This window comes from Biomphalaria glabrata, chromosome 9 (genome assembly GCF_947242115.1).
Source record: "Biomphalaria glabrata chromosome 9, xgBioGlab47.1, whole genome shotgun sequence".
Taxonomy (NCBI): Eukaryota; Metazoa; Mollusca; class Gastropoda; family Planorbidae; genus Biomphalaria; species Biomphalaria glabrata.
In genome coordinates, this window is record NC_074719.1 from 1,723,934 (window position 1) to 1,740,228 (window position 16,295).

At 40.7% G+C, this 16,295-nt stretch overlaps 1 protein-coding gene across 11 annotated transcripts in view; it reads right to left on the reverse strand.

Annotated features, from left to right (window-relative positions):
* The window catches only part of LOC106053045 (early estrogen-induced gene 1 protein-like), a 76,326-nt gene that overhangs the window by 43,355 nt on the left and 16,676 nt on the right, over positions 1–16,295 (reverse strand). For 9 of the 11 annotated variants that reach the window (XM_056042826.1, XM_056042818.1, XM_056042825.1 and 6 more), the window contains exon 2: positions 10,829–10,952. The gene's annotated coding sequence lies outside the window, so the exon portion shown is untranslated. Of the gene's footprint in view, positions 1–5,121; positions 5,773–10,828; positions 10,953–11,670; positions 11,690–16,295 lie in introns of those variants that run through there. The other 2 variants (XM_056042821.1, XM_056042822.1) reach the window with 2 other exon arrangements.

Here is a 16,295-nt window from a genome sequence, read left to right on the forward strand (position 1 = left end):
GAAGAGACTTGTTGTTTACGCTGACATTACACCAGGTCAAAGAATGAAGCGGACATACCGACAATGGCACAAAAGAATTGTACTGTTGGTAGTCGGTTTAGTGTACTGGCAGGATGTACACCATAGTTTATGATCAGAGATCACGTGACAGAATGGTTCAGACCAGTGCACTGTTAGAGCAGGATATGCACGCAGACATCAAGACCTGATGGTACAGTCAACAAAGATCTTATGAAAGTAAATCAGTGAAAGGTCAGAGCGACCAGTCAAGTCAACAGAACTGTTAACATGTTGCCAGTAGCATGATTATAGTCTAGTATCTATTGAAACAAAAATGTAATTTGATCACAAGCTGTTTTGACATACACAAAAGATTTCCAAAATACAGTATTTGTCCTCTATTAATAGATTGTGCTACTCTATTATAGACTATGTCCTCTATTAATAGATTGTGCTACTCTATTATAGACTATGTCCTCTATTAATAGATTGTATTTGTCCTCTATAGGACACTGTAGACAACCAGATGTAGTTTCTCCTCGGTACAAAGAATGTTAAGCGAGGTAAAAACTAAGTTTCAAGTCAAACAAGTAGGTCACGCTGCTAATGCTGGTAGCTAGGTAAGACCCGCCTGTAGATGTACATGTTTCCCTGGAGGTCAAACCTGCTCTACCCCCACCTCGCATCACCGTCAGGTAGCAGCATAAAGTGGAGCACACAGGGGAGAGGGCTGGGAGCAAGGTGGCAACACAAACAAACAGACAGACAGACAGACAAAGTGTGTCAAATAGTTTGACACCAGTGCGTATGTATGAGAATGTGTTTCAGTGTGTGTGTGTGTGTGTGAATGATGATAATAATTTCTGTTTCTTTAATTTAAAATAAGACGAAAAGAAATATATAAATATATATAAAGGTACTCTTCCTGTATTTGGGAGAACGCATCATACTCGCAAAACACTAAGAAAATGTCCCCATCGCCAGACAAGGTCTCGTAGGATGTAAGGAACTTTATCAAATGTGTCAAGTCCATCTGTTGGCTCGTCTTTTAAACCATAGGTTTACAAACTTTATACCACAGATTATATACTCAATTTAAACCCTAGATTATTTACAAACTTTATACACAGATTATATACTCAATTTAAACCCCAGATTATTTACAAACTTTAAACCCCAGATTATCTACTCCCTTTAAACCCAAGATTATTTACAAATTTTAAACCCCAGATTATATACTCAATTAAAACCCCAGATTATTTAGTAATTAAAACTTTAAAACAACGTATAAAATGCTAGACTGTAACTTCATTTCGTAACTATAACCAAAGAGTCAGTATTTCAAGAGGAGGAACTGCTTGATATTTAGGACACACTTTAAAAGATGACTACGAGCTTAAACTAGAAATGTAGCATTCAAACTGTCACAAGTCAAAACAAGATTGAAGTCAAAACTAACCAGTAAATGTCAAAAGGGATTTTCAATCCATTTCCGTCACGGGGCTGATTGAATTATCAGACAGACATCTTAACTTTACTATCCTAAGGGCAACCATCAAGACAGAGAAAAAAAAAATAAACGCAATGTTTAAACAAACAATTTGTATCCCAGTTTGAAATGTATAAATATTGCGTAAATCAAAAAATAAGTTTTAAAATGACGCCAGGAATAAAAAAAAGGGTCAGAAAAATAAAATCAAGAAAAAAGTTTGGGAACAAAGTCCAATGTTTGATGTTGGTCAGTATTTCAGGCGATAAAGGGATCAAATAGCTTGACCAGACAAGTCCAATCTCGATACATACTCTCCGTTCACTTTGCGTGGGTGCATAAACTCAGCCACACAGTTGCCCACAAGATTCAAATTCTCATCAGTTTGGGTTTAGGTGACCAAATATTATTTGAAACTATTTTCCAGACAATCTACAAAAAAAAAAAAAAAGTAGAATGTGCAGACATTCTCTAACGTACAGAATATTAACATGTCAAACCTTTGACCCAAGGCATTTCCACGGTTAAGAATTTTTTTCTAAACATTCTGTTGGAGACGAACCAGTTTCCCAAGATGCCTCAGAATGCATGTTAGAAATGTGTCAATCGTCTGTTTCGTAATGTCACCACTTTGTTCATGCACATGTAATGTGTGTGTGATTAAGGTGAATATAAAAATGTGTTGTACTGTTACTTGGGAAGACGCTATGATTTCTGTGAAACTAAGTATAAGATAATGAAGGGTTAGCGTGTTTGGGTATCTCAATATTGTAGGACTAAAAGACTAACTAGATTAACAGGCGTTGTAATATGTATGATACATTGTGAATAAGAATCGGATCTGTTGACCACACAATAGACTGTCACGAGACTCCATCCTAAGACAACCTTGACAAGCAAATAGTTCACGTATAGAGACAGAGAAGTCTACACTTCCAGCAGACACGTCACAGCAACGTAGTCCCCAAGCAGACACGTCACAGCAACGTAGTCCACAAGCAGACACGTCACAGCAACGTAGTCCACAAGCAGACACGTCACAGCAACGTAGTCCACAAGTAGACACATCACAGCAACGTAGTCCACAAGTAGACACATCACAGCAACGTAGTCCACAAGCAGACACATCACAACAACGTAGTCAGCAAGCAGACACATCACAGCAACGTAGTCCACAATCGTATGATTGAACAGATCAGACCACAACATACACACTCAACATTATTCTAGCCATAGACCCCAGACCTACATGTCTGGAAAGAAATGTGCTTAATGAGTTATTGATGACATCGTAACGGCCCACGCCCCATCCACCCAGCCCTCCTGCCTGGACACACATTGAGCCCTTCACGCCGCCACTGTCGCGCGTTGTTCACTGACATTAGAAAGTATGGACGTTTAGACGGCAAGTTGAACTACCGGGCTCTGCCTCATTAAATGCTCTCTGCTGTATACATCGAGTCTACCAGAAGCAGGGTAAATGAGAAGTTAGACGTCCTGAGCTTCTATTACCGTCTCTATTGCATAGAATGTGTTGCCTACATGAGAAGCGTCGGCCATTGGCTGTAACGGCGTCATCTAAGGGGCCTATTAACATTCGATCACGCTCAAGTGGGGAAAGGGTTTAAAGGGGACACACGGGAGAGACATTAGCATAGTGGCTTTTTCTGTGCGACTTCAATCAACACACACAGACGTACAAACACACTTGGACACACACAGACGTACAAACACACTTGGACACACACAGACGTACAAACACACTTGGACACACACACAGACGTACAAACACACTTGGACACACACACACAGACGTACAAACACACTTGGACACACAGAGACGTACAAACACACTTGGACACACACACACAGACGTACAAACACACTTGGACGGACACACACATACGTACAAACACACTTGGACACACACACACAGACGTACAAACACACTTGGACACACACAGACGTACAAACACACTTGGACACACACAGACGTACAAACACACTTGGACACACACACAGACGTACAAACACACTTGGACACACACATATACGTACAAACACACTTGGACACACACACACAGACGTACAAACACACTTGGACACACACACACAGACGTACAAACACACTTGGACACACACATCTGCCTAAAGAATGTTCAGGACCATTTTCTAAAATATAGTTTGATAGTACATTGATAGTACATTGACAAAAAGAAGTCTCTCAACCACGTTTTCCACCAGATACTGAGAAATGACATCTAGCGATATGTCCAACAGGATGACATTGAATATGACATGTGAACAGTCTATTCCTATTCAACGTTGTTGAAGGGTCTATGCGCGTGTTTCTGATGCAACCATGAAGAAATTAGAGCGGATGGTTTTGGTTGTGTAGGCCGAAGATGAAACCACGAGCTGGTCTGGCGTCACCCAAGTGAGCTGGTGTGAGAGTTAAAGGGGAGATAAGCAGCAGACGTGAGGCAATAGAGACGTCAGGCAGTGTCAAGACGTGAGGCAGTCAAGACATGAGGCAGTAAAGACGTGTATTCGTAGTGAGTTAATAATTTGTTTAAATTATCGTTTTGTTGAAGGTTTGTATACCTTAAATAAAAGTTATTGATGTTTGTTTTAAGTCTGTTCAAGTTTATTCCTTTCAGAATTCAATACGCCTACATTCCCTGGAGCAACAGACCAACTAACTGTTGTTTTTACAACGCTGACCTAGAACAGAATCTAACAATATCTTGTTTAGACTATCATTAGACAGCTATATACTTTCGTAAGTCGCTCGATAGACGCCTATATCGGTTAGTTGTACTGGATGTTTGGAGCTACAAACCAAACGACCGTGAGACTACAAACCTAACCCGTTTTCTACAACGCCTACCTACAGCCATCAATATCTAGGTTGGATTATCATCGGACAGCTACTTCCCTAAGTCCCTAGGTAGACAGTAAGGAGGGGTTAGGGGAAACCACTCTGCTAGTGAAGAGCTCATAATTGTAGAGTTATCCTTTGTTTCTATCGTCTCGGCCCATTTTGTGTTCACTAAGACTCAGACGACGATCTACAACGGGGACTAGGGTTAGGGTCAGCTTACACCCCCACTTCAGTCAAGTACAATTAATTACCAATAATTAATTAAACAATGGGTTAATTTTTTTTTTTGTCATTGATTCTTGTGTTGTCGGGTAAAATAATATAATTGTGCGAAATTTTAGCTTGATCCGAGATTGGGTGTGGGAGAAATAACGTGTACAGACGTTTTGCCAGACAGAGAGAGTGAGTTGATATAAGCTTTGTAAAAACGCGAATCGAGATGGGTATTAAACCTAGTGACTTTCATATTTTTTTTTTTTTAAAAAAGGTAACATGTAAATCTAGATAGTGCAAAATAGATTGTGGTATACAGATCTAGAATCATTCTAAAAGTCTAAATCGTATCCAGATTTGGTTTGGATAATTAGAGAGACTCTAGAGGGTAGAAAAAAACAACAACTGATTTTGGCACTCGGTGAAAACAATCTTACAACCTTATTACTAGTGGCTGGCCCTGTTTATCAGAATCAAAGCAACGGGCGTATCCGGTGGGTACTGACAAAGATGCTTACATGAAAACTAACCCTACCTGTATTTTAAATTGTGCTCCTTTCAGCTGAACACGAGCTTCTAGCAATTGAAATTGTGCGCAACGACTATATCCGTTTAGAAGAACAGTTACACTGACAGCAGACGACAGGCTGATATAAAAAAAACCCAGCGCAGAGAAACGCGCTATCACGGATCACGGTGTAATCAACCGAGCAGGCTGATGAATGCGAGATAGGTAGTACGCAGATGGCGATGACGCAATACGGAACGTCACATCAGTGTCTCGCACACAGCCTTTACTCTCTGAGACAAATCTTTAAATAGATCTGATGGCCTACTTTTTTTTTTTTTCAAAGAAGAGTCAGACAAGTTCGAGTAACCGGCTCACGGTAAGATGTAAACAATGACGTCATCACGGGCCAACGCCTGCATCAAGCATGAATTCGTACGGCGAACAAATACTGTAAGTTATGTAAACACACACACACAATATATGACAAGGTCCAAACAAGACAGCACAAGCTTCGGCCTAATTTATGTAGAGAACGCTAAAGCAATGTGAAGGTCATTTAGTTATTTCAGTCAACCATTAAGTCAGGCGTCTAGTACGAAGACCATTCAACCTTCACACAGTTAATGTCCTTTGTACCAATTATAATACATCTAGACAGGCGAATTCTCAACAAAGGAAACTATAATCAATTACATAAACTAGATCTATATATAGCGACATAAACTAGATCTATATATAGCGACATAAACTAGATCTATATATAATGACATACACTGAATCTATACATAGCGACATAAACTACATCTATATGAAGCGATATAAACGAGATCTATACAAAGCGACATAATAGAGATCTATTATGAACCGACATAAACTACACACTATATGAAACGACATAATAGAGATCTATACAAAGCGATATAAACTAGATCTAAACAAAGCGACATAAACTAGATCTATATAAAGCGACATAAACTAAATCTATATGTAGCGACATAAACTATATCTATATGTAGCGACATAAACTAGATTTATATGAAGCGACATAAACTGGATCGATTCGAATTATGACGTTATCAAGTAAATATCCAGATGATTATGTCTGTTCTCGTATAACAGATTCATAAACAAGTCCACTGCTAACAAGTTAATATAATTCTTACATATAATGGGGGAAAAGTTTGGCATGAATAGAGACATGAACATGTTTAATCAGATTTAAGGGCATAATAATTAAACATATATTGAATTCAGCGTACAAAGCCTCAAGTCTTCATCGATACACCTGCAGAATTCAACAGAAAGACACAGTCATCATAGTCAACATGTGGAATTCAACGTAGGTTGGGGGTGGGCAGGAGTAACCGACATCTTGCGAGCACTGAGGGAAAGAAAATGGGGGGTGGGGGGTGGAGGCTGACGATAGCTGGGTGTCGGCTGAGTCGGGTAACAGAGTGTGGTCGCAGCTGGCGGGCGCGGATGTGTCATCCAAGGGAGGTCACTTGGTGTTACCAGGTGTCACACCCTCGGGTCCCCGGAGTCATTCCCGATAGCCAGCCCCCTGGTCCGGGTGACGTTTTAATTAGCGGCGCTGTCAAGGTCTGGGCCAGGTCAGCTCTTCTGCCCGGCACACTTAATGCTGACGTTGTACGTAGGTCTTATGACGTGGTTCTTTATGGACCTGCGCTCTGGTGTGTACATCTCTTTGTTCTCGCGAGATTTCAAACACAAAAAATAAATCTACCACGTTTCCCAGAGAAAGCGTCTATTTCTTAACCTCCAGAGTAACACCCCCTGTTATAGAGCGCGCGTGTGTGTGTGTGTGTGTGTTCCTATGGTGACGGCGAGAAGAAGTTAGCGATTGGCTGGTGGCTATGCAGGGTGAATGATACAAGATAAGCGAAACTGTGGTAAGCTGGTAGGGCAGACGAGTCCAGAATGCCAGAGTGAAAAGACGTGTTTTTTTTTTTTCAGAGAGATTTTGTTCAAAATACCATTTAATATTATTACTTAAGTCTACTACATTATTTCATTTCATCTCAAGTTAAATTTGTTTATATTAATAAACATTATTATTATTTGTTAGAAATGAACGAGTAGTCATTCTCTGGCGCTGCCAGGGTCGAGTTTCGCTAAAGAGAAACAAAATTCATCGTAGTCCCTTTAACAGTTTCCACTGAGGAATTTTCTGGTGATGTGGCAGGTCTGCAGCAGTACCGCCCTCTGACAGGCAACGAAGATGTTCCTAGGAATGTTAAGGGCCTTGAAGGTGTCTTGTGAGGTCAGTTGTTATTATCCCCTCGGTTGATATAACAATGGGGTATATTGTTATTTTGGACAATTTCCATGGACGCTTAATCTCCAAGCCTAGGTTCCCATATTTTCTTTGTTTTTCTATCTCAGTTTTTCTTAAATTATGAGACAGTGGTACGGCGATATCGATAATGGTAGCGGTTTTTTCTTTTTTATCGATGAACAGCAGATCCGGGCGATTGAAATCTACCGTTTTGTCGGTCAGAATAGGCCTATCCCAGTACATGTTCAGTAGACTCGAGAACCTCTTGCGGAGAGTATTTATAATAAGGGGGAGTGTCCTTACCGATCAATTATTATTATTATTATTATTATTAAGTAATATTTAGGGGGGGGGTCACAAAGAATTTATTTTCAAGTTTTACAAGTTAAGATCTACTACGCCTACAGCGGTTTAGTTGTCTGCCAGCAGTTTGGTGCTACAAGTCAAGGACACCCTCCCCCCTTCCGCATCTCCCGCAACGAGTGGGGGCACTACTTTTGACTTTGTGTCTAAAATACAGCTGACTGGGATCTATCCGAGACCAATCGTCATAAAAGGCCTTGACACTGACCTGTGACGTCAAAACATGGCAGGGAGTAGAAACTAATAGCGTGCTGCCACCTCACAGGCGTGTTCAACGTGGCAACGAGCTACTGCTCCACTGCCCACGTGTTGCCACGTCACAGGTCTGTTCAACGAGCTACTGCTCCACTGCCCACGTGTTGACACGTCACAGGTCTGTTCAACGAGCTACTGCTCCACTGCCCACGTGTTGCCACGTCACAGGTCTGTTCAACGAGCTACTGCTCCACTGCCCACGTGTTGCCACGTCACAGGTCTGTTCAACGAGCTACTGCTCCACAGCCCACGTGTTGCCACGTCACAGGTCTGTTCAACGAGCTACTGCTCCACAGCCCACGTGTTGCCACGTCACAGGTCTGTTCAACGAGCTACTGCTCCACTGCCCACGTGTTGCCACGTCACAGGTCTGTTCAACGAGCTACTGCTCCACAGCCCACGTGTTGCCACGTCACAGGTCTGTTCAACGAGCTACTGCTCCACAGCCCACGTGTTGCCACGTCACAGGTCTGTTCAACGAGCTACTGCTCCACTGCCCACGTGTTGCCACGTCACAGGTCTGTTCAACGAGCTACTGCTCCACAGCCCACGTGTTGCCACGTCACAGGTCTGTTCAACGAGCTACTGCTCCACAGCCCACGTGTTGCCACGTCACAGGTCTGTTCAACGAGCTACTGCTCCACTGCCCACGTGTTGCCACGTCACAGGTCTGTTCAACGAGCTACTGCTCCACTGCCCACGTGTTGCCACGTCACAGGTCTGTTCAACGAGCTACTGCTCCACAGCCCACGTGTTGCCACGTCACAGGTCTGTTCAACGAGCTACTGCTCCACTGCCCACGTGTTGCCACGTCACAGGACAGTTCAACGAGCTACTGCTCCACTGCCCACGTGTTGCCACGTCACATGCCTGTTCAACGAGCTACTGCTCCACTGCCCACGTGTTGCCACGTCACAGGACAGTGCTGAGGCCTAATATAACGATTGGTCTCGATTCATCAAAGTATGAACACATTTCAAAGTGTATTTAAAGCCCCCCCCCCTTTTCCCCCAAATTAAACGCCTGGTGCCCCCCATTCTTGTGATACCCACAAAATAAAATAGAAGACCCTGGTCTACATCAGAGGTCAGAGGTCGTACTGTTGTAGATAGCATTGAATGAATGGAGTCAAAATCTGGGTAAATTGTTTGAAAAAAAAATAAACCCTTTCAACTCTAGAAGTTTAATTGTTTTACATTACTTTAGAGTCCAAAGTTGCTCATTCACCAATCGTTAACAAACAACATTTAGCCACGTGATTCTCTATCTCTCTTCTATACAAATTACGCAACCCATAAAGGCTGACACGTGATACGTTTTTTTTTTCATTGTTTTATCAATATTATCACGTGGCTAACTGTTGTTTGTGTACGATTGGTGAATGAGGTCCAATTCTGAACGGTTGACTTATAAAAACACAGCAAAGCATACATTCAAAGAAATCAAAAACAGTGTGCTCTAGATCGAGATAACCCACGCAGAAAATGTTATTATACAATCTTTTTTTTTTTAATTCTATTAAAACCTAGTGACTTCCCCTGCATTTCCCTCTTTCCGTAAATCTTGTCACTAAGTGTAACAAGTAGGACTGTAACTCACTTTTGACTTATGGACATCAGAAGGTCCATTTCTGGTCGACCACTAGATCAAGAGGAGGCAATGTCAAGTGGACAATGACATCAGAGACCCCTCTCTACTCACACCAAATAAACAATCACACACACACACACACACACATCCTTCATCGCGTGAAAGTTGGTGCAAAGTTTTGTTTACGAATTCAAATGTTTGTCGCTGATGTGTGTTGTCCTAGCCGTGGAATGTTAACTCTTTGCTAGGAGATGGAAATCAAAGGGAGAACACTCGCACACATTATAAAGGAAAAACTGCGACTTATTCTTTTTTCTAAATATCACAAGAGTACAGCGTTTTACACAGAGCCAAGTTTAAAGTCATTTCAGAAATTAGTTTTAAAAGAGAGAAAAATCGCTTTGCTCTTCAAATGTTACCAAAAAAATATCATAATTAAAAATAAATCAATTATTACAAAGCTTATATTAACTCATTCTGTCTGTCTGGTATAAATTTTGAACACTCTTCTCCCACACCCATTCTAAATCATTAAAAGTTGTAATATTAGGCAAGTATTTATTTTACCGAACACATGCAATTATTGAAAATGGAAGTCATTTAAATTGTGTGGTTCTTCCCTTTTTTTTTTTAGACAAGCCCTGCGTTATTTTGTTGTTTATATTTAGCATGTCTCACCTTGAAATCTATTAATTAGAATGAAAAAAAACGTGTTGTTCCTTAGGGCCCAACAAATTATCTCAGCTAATATAAGACAATAAAATATTTTTTGTCAAAGTGCTAAGCGGGACCATAAAGGTGCTTATTTATGAGTGTACAGCTAATTCTTTAGTTGACTGTCCCAAGAGATAGGTCCCTGATTATTTGTTTTTTACTTAAGAGCTTATGTAACATTGGAAGCTCTTATAACAGAAAGTTTACTTTGGGGATCATATTTTTAACAGACGACATAAAACCAGCCAACCGTGACTGAACATTAAATATTCGAGTTTTCTTGGGAATAAAAAAAAAGTATGAAATAAAAATAAGAATCTAGAGGCAGACATATTTCACTGAAATGCCACGTACCATTGCGTAACGTTGCTTGCTAAGATATGACCTCTAGTGCTACAGACACCATAAGACCTTGTTGTAAATTGAAAGTTAACCACATGGGTGTGAATAGCAAGTGTGTGAAATCAAGGGAGCTAAGTGAGTCTTGGCACAGTGTAAGAGTTGTCCACTCACCATAGAGAATATAGTCCAACGATCCGGAATCAATCCTTGAGACTTGGCAGCCGATGAGAGAAGCCGCGCCACTCCTGGTGTTTACAGCCGAGAGACACGGAAATTTCCGATACTTTCAAGTCTCCTGCGGATGAGCATCAAAATTGTTGGTCATTAGAATGGAATTAGGTTCCGAATAGACACAAATATATATCGAGAGACTAGCGAACAAAGAGAAAAAGTCTTTCAATTAACAAGCAAAACATAAACACTACTTTAAAAGAAAGCTTTTACTAGGTGTAACTGTATCAATTAGTTTGTTCACCAGTCATTTAATTAATTCAATTTGTACTAGATTTAGACTAACAACAATAAATCTGTGCGATTTGAAATATTTTTACCAATTGTTTTTTTATTAGCGAAATTTCATACTTTTGGCTTTCTCAGTGCTCTATGACCCTATCACTCGTCTGAACCAGTTGAGAAGGCGGAGGGGAAAAAGAATGGAGCATCCGCGTTAATGTTACCGTAATCGCATTTTAAAAGCATTTAAAAAACAAAGTTGTAATGCGACTTGAATTGGAACTCAGGGCTCAAGCCTCCTCTAAGGGATTAATTCAATCACACATGTCAATTAAGATCTTTCCCTGGTTTGATACCAAACAGAAAAATTAATGACCAATAGTTAATTAATTAATTCGTAACATTGTTTAACTGATTCTTGTTTTGTCAAGCTTGGTCTAATGAATACACGAAGCGGAAAACGCTAAAAAAAATGTAAATCTCACGAGGTCCATAGATCTCTATCCTACAGGTTGGGTGAACACTATCCAGGAGTTGAATAAACTGACTGGTGTACATACCCGAGGCTTAGATTCCCAAAGAAAATCTGCACAAAAGTTCATCCCAATCACTATTCCTACCCAAGCGTAAACGATCAAATCTCAAGTCCAACTGAATCTGAATTCAAACGAAACATCTTATAATCCAAAGATAAACTTCCCCCTACAACTTATCAATCCAAAGATCTATCCGCCCCCCTTTTTTACAACTTATCAAACTTTCAATCCAGGAGGGACAAGTGGCCATCTCCCCTCCTCCTGAAACATGCACTCTTTGACTTGAATGAGGAGATCTCATCCCAAAGTGTCCGGAACCTGATGTTTAGCTGGTACAATGACTTTGATGATACATTTTAGGTAATAATAAAACCAAAAAACACTTAATACTAGTGAGAGAGAGATGGAGATGGAGATAGAGTGGGGAATGCGCCAAACTGATAAGCTCGAGTGATCTTAAGGCCTAGTGCTAACTCCTAGAAACAGCTCGAAAATGATTGGTATCTGATCGCCCTGGCATGACCCCCAAGCGGTTTTCTTGTATTCTGACATTCTCATTCTTAAGTTATTAAATATTCTTCAAGTAATTCTAAGGTACATAACTACTTATGCGTAATTCTAAAGTAACTAATTACTCTTCAATTAATCCTAAGGTAACTAAATAATAACAATAATAATAATAATAATCTTTATTGTCCGTATGGAAATTTGTCTTACAATTTGTGCATTACACCAAACAAAAAAACATTATAACTATAAGAAACCAAAGTCTACATTCACATCAGACGCACTCATAATTTACATGTGACAAGGTTTATATCAGATTGTTCTTATTTAATGATTTAATTGCCAGGGGAACAAAAGAGTGTTTGTGTCTGTTTGTCTTTACTAACGGTGTCTTGTATCTCTTTTGTGATGGTAAAATCACAAAATCCTGACACAGAGGGTGATTCTTTATTTCTAGGATCTTGTTAGCTTTTTTTATAGATGCTTGTCTCAAACATTATTATTCTAAGGTAACTAACTATTCTTCAATTAACCCTAAGGGAAGATTTCAAATCATTGTATAGTCGACACATTGCTTTCTCACTAGTCCTCTCTGTCCCATGGGCCAGTTGGTGGTATTTGGTCATTAGTCAAGGGGGGGACTCGGTGTCCTAAACACACAAGGTCATTGGTACACAGTAGAAAGAAATGGAGGCACTGTGTCGTGTCTAGAGTCTAGAGCAATTACTAAGTGACTAGGTCGCAAGCGTGAAGACTTCAAAGCAAATTAGAGAACCAAAATTTGGAAAGACTGACAAATGTTAAGTCTAAACACCGAAACATTGGAACAAAGACAAATATAAGATGTCAGTCCAAATATCGAACCAAAAAAAAAAAAAAATCATGACGCAAGATAAAATGAAAAAAAAAACAAACATATTTTTTTTTTAATAAAGGGCATGCACAATACAGGTCTACACGCTAAATACTTTCTGCTTTTAAGAGAGATTTTGGTTGAAAGAAAATCTGTTTTTTTCCTATTTTTTGAAAGTAAAACTTTATGAAATAAACGCACAGAATACAGAGTTGCACAAACTATTGAGATTTAGACCTGAGGATACTGTCTGAGGCTTCTACATCTATCGGTAGTTGGAATAGAGAAGAAATGACTTAGACTTTCCATAATACACAGTGGAACAGAACAATTACTCTCTTCAAGTCTTGACTGCGAGGGAGAGAGAGAGAGAGGGAGGGGGGGGGAAGAGAGAGAAAGAGAGACAGACACAGAGAGAGACAAAGAGATGTGGACACGTGTGATACTGCTCTACTAGCACACCAATAGGTGAAAGACTTTGATGGCAATGAGTCCTCATCAACGGTGGATCCGATCTAAAAGACTAAATCAGAGCTAACAGGAGCTCAACTCTTTAATTCAACCAAACTCACATTCTCTTTTCATTGTGTCATGTTGAGGGCTGGGGGGAAAGAGCAGGTAGCAGTGTGGCTACAACTGAAAAGAGAGGAAGAGTCAAAGTAACGTTATGGAAGGCGTCTGCTATCTAGCAACTAAAGTACAAGACAGCCAAACAGGCAAGTGTACTGGCAGCTAAAATACAAGACAGCCAAACAGGCAAGTGTACTGGCAGCTAAATTACAAGACAGCCAAATAGGTAAGTGTACTGGCAACTAAATTACAAGACAGCCAAACAGGCAAGTGTACTGGCAGCTAAATTACAAGACAGCCAAATAGGTAAGTGTACTGGCAACTAAATTACAAGACAGCCAAACAGGCAAGTGTACTGGTAACTAAATTACAAGACAGCCAAACAGGCAAGTGTACTGGCAGCTAAATTACAAGACAGCCAAACAGGCAAGTGTAATGGCAACTAAATTACAAGACAGCCAAGTGTACTGGCAACTAAATTACAAGACAGCCAAACAGGCAAGTGTACTGGCAACTAAATTACAAGACAGCCAAACAGGCAAGTGTACTGGCAACTAAATTACAAGACAGCCAAACAGGCAAGTGTACTGGCAACTAAATTACAACCATCATTACAAGAAGACAAAATGATGACAGAAAAAAACAACAGAGGCAATACAGAGAAGACGGTTATGCTAGACGAGACATAGAAGAAGAATTAGATAACAAAGTAGAGGACAACAATACAAATAGATAACAAAGAAGAGGACCACGATGCAAGTACAACACAAAAATTTCATCATTTAAATAATAATCAATATTTATTAATTAATGATATGTATCAGTTAATTTCAGCCCGCAGGTAGTAGTTATACCACACAGTCCAAATAGGGTACATGAATGGCATCTTCGATAGTCAAGACATCACGTCAGCTGAACCCAAGACGTAACCAGAGACTAGTCACGCGATCGATGACTTCCAACAGCAGCCTGGTACCACAACCTGTAGTTAGTCATTGGGGAGTTGGGGGGGCGGGGGGCAGCATGGCGAAACACAAACTAAGTTCTCTTATGACATGAGTTGTTACTTTAAATATTACATGACTATAGCAATAAAAACCAAGGGGATGGTACTCTGAGGAAAACACCTACATCTATTTATAAACCGCCGCATTTCTAAGACAATAATGACGTCATCAAGAAATCCGTTTCCAAAAGGTCTACAGTTTAGACAAGGCAATTTAAATAGAAAAAACAAAAACTAGTGACAATAAAACAATTGCTCTGGATGAGTGGATGTGTCGGGTGGATGTAGATGGTGGATGTAGATGTTGGATGTGGAAGGTAGATGTGTCGAGTGGATGTGGAAGGTAGATGTGTCGGGTGGATGTAGATGGTGGATGTAGATGTTGGATGTGTCGGGTGGATGTGGAAGGTAGATGTGTCGGGTGGATGTGGAAGGTAGATGTGTCGGGTGGATGTGGAAGGTAGATGTGTCGGGTGGATGTGGAAGGTAGATGTGTCGGGTGGATGTGGAAGGTAGATGTGTCGGGTGAATATAGATGGTGGATGTGGAAGGTAGATGTGTCGGGTGGATGTGGAAGGTAGATGTGTCGGGTGGATGTGGAAGGTAGATGTGTCGGGTGGATGTGGAAGGTAGATGTGTCGGGTGGATGTGGAAGGTAGATGTGTCGGGTGGATGTGGAAGGTAGATGTGTCGGGTGAATATAGATGGTGGATGTGGAAGGTAGATGTGTCGGGTGGATGTGGAAGGTAGATGTGTCGGGTGAATGTATATGGTGGATGTGGAAGGTAGATGTTTCGGGTGAATGTAGAGGATGGATGTGGAAGGTAGATGTGTCGGGTAAATGTAGATGATGGATGTGGAAGGTAGATGTTTCGGGTAATTGTAGATGATGGATGTGGAAGGTAGATGTGTCGGGTGGATGTGTCGGGTGAATGTATATGATGGATGTGGAAGTTAGATGTGTCGGGTGGATGTGTCGGGTGAATATAGATGGTGGATGTGGAAGGTAGATGTGTCGGGTGGATGTGTCCGGTGAATGTAGATGGTGGATGTGGAAGGTAGATGTGTCGGGAGGATGTAGATGGTGGATGTGTCGGGTGGACGTGTTGAGTGTATATAGATGGTGGATGTGTCGGGTGAATATAGATGGTGGATGTGGAAGGTAGATGTGTCGGGTGGATGTGTCGGGTCGACGTGAGTGTTTGTTGGCATGTACTTACAACATAACCCGACCTATGTAACACTTTAATGTTTCCAAGACTTAAGCACGCCGCGCTATTCCACTAACAAGCTGTTGCGATCTGAGAATGTCTAAGAACGGCTATTAGAAAGGTTTATTACAATATCCCCTGAGATAGCCTAAGACATCTAAGGACACTCAGCGCCCAGGACACATAAGGTTATCAAAACCACAATTTCACCAGAGATCATAAATACTATTATCAGACTCTGTGGGGGGTTGGCGAGACTGTGAATCAACTTTTATCTTTCTGGCCTCATGGCTCATGTCAATCTAGTATTTTTTTTAAATAAACCGAACTGCCTTTCTACTTGTTTTAAAAATGGTTTATACATATGTGCATATTTACATTCTCAAGTTTAAAAGGACAAGCATTTGGAAGATCCTATGTGGCAATGACAACTTCAAGCATAAAAACAAAGACTAGCGTTATGGAGTGTGTGTGTGTGTGTGTGTTTCTATGGTGACGGTGA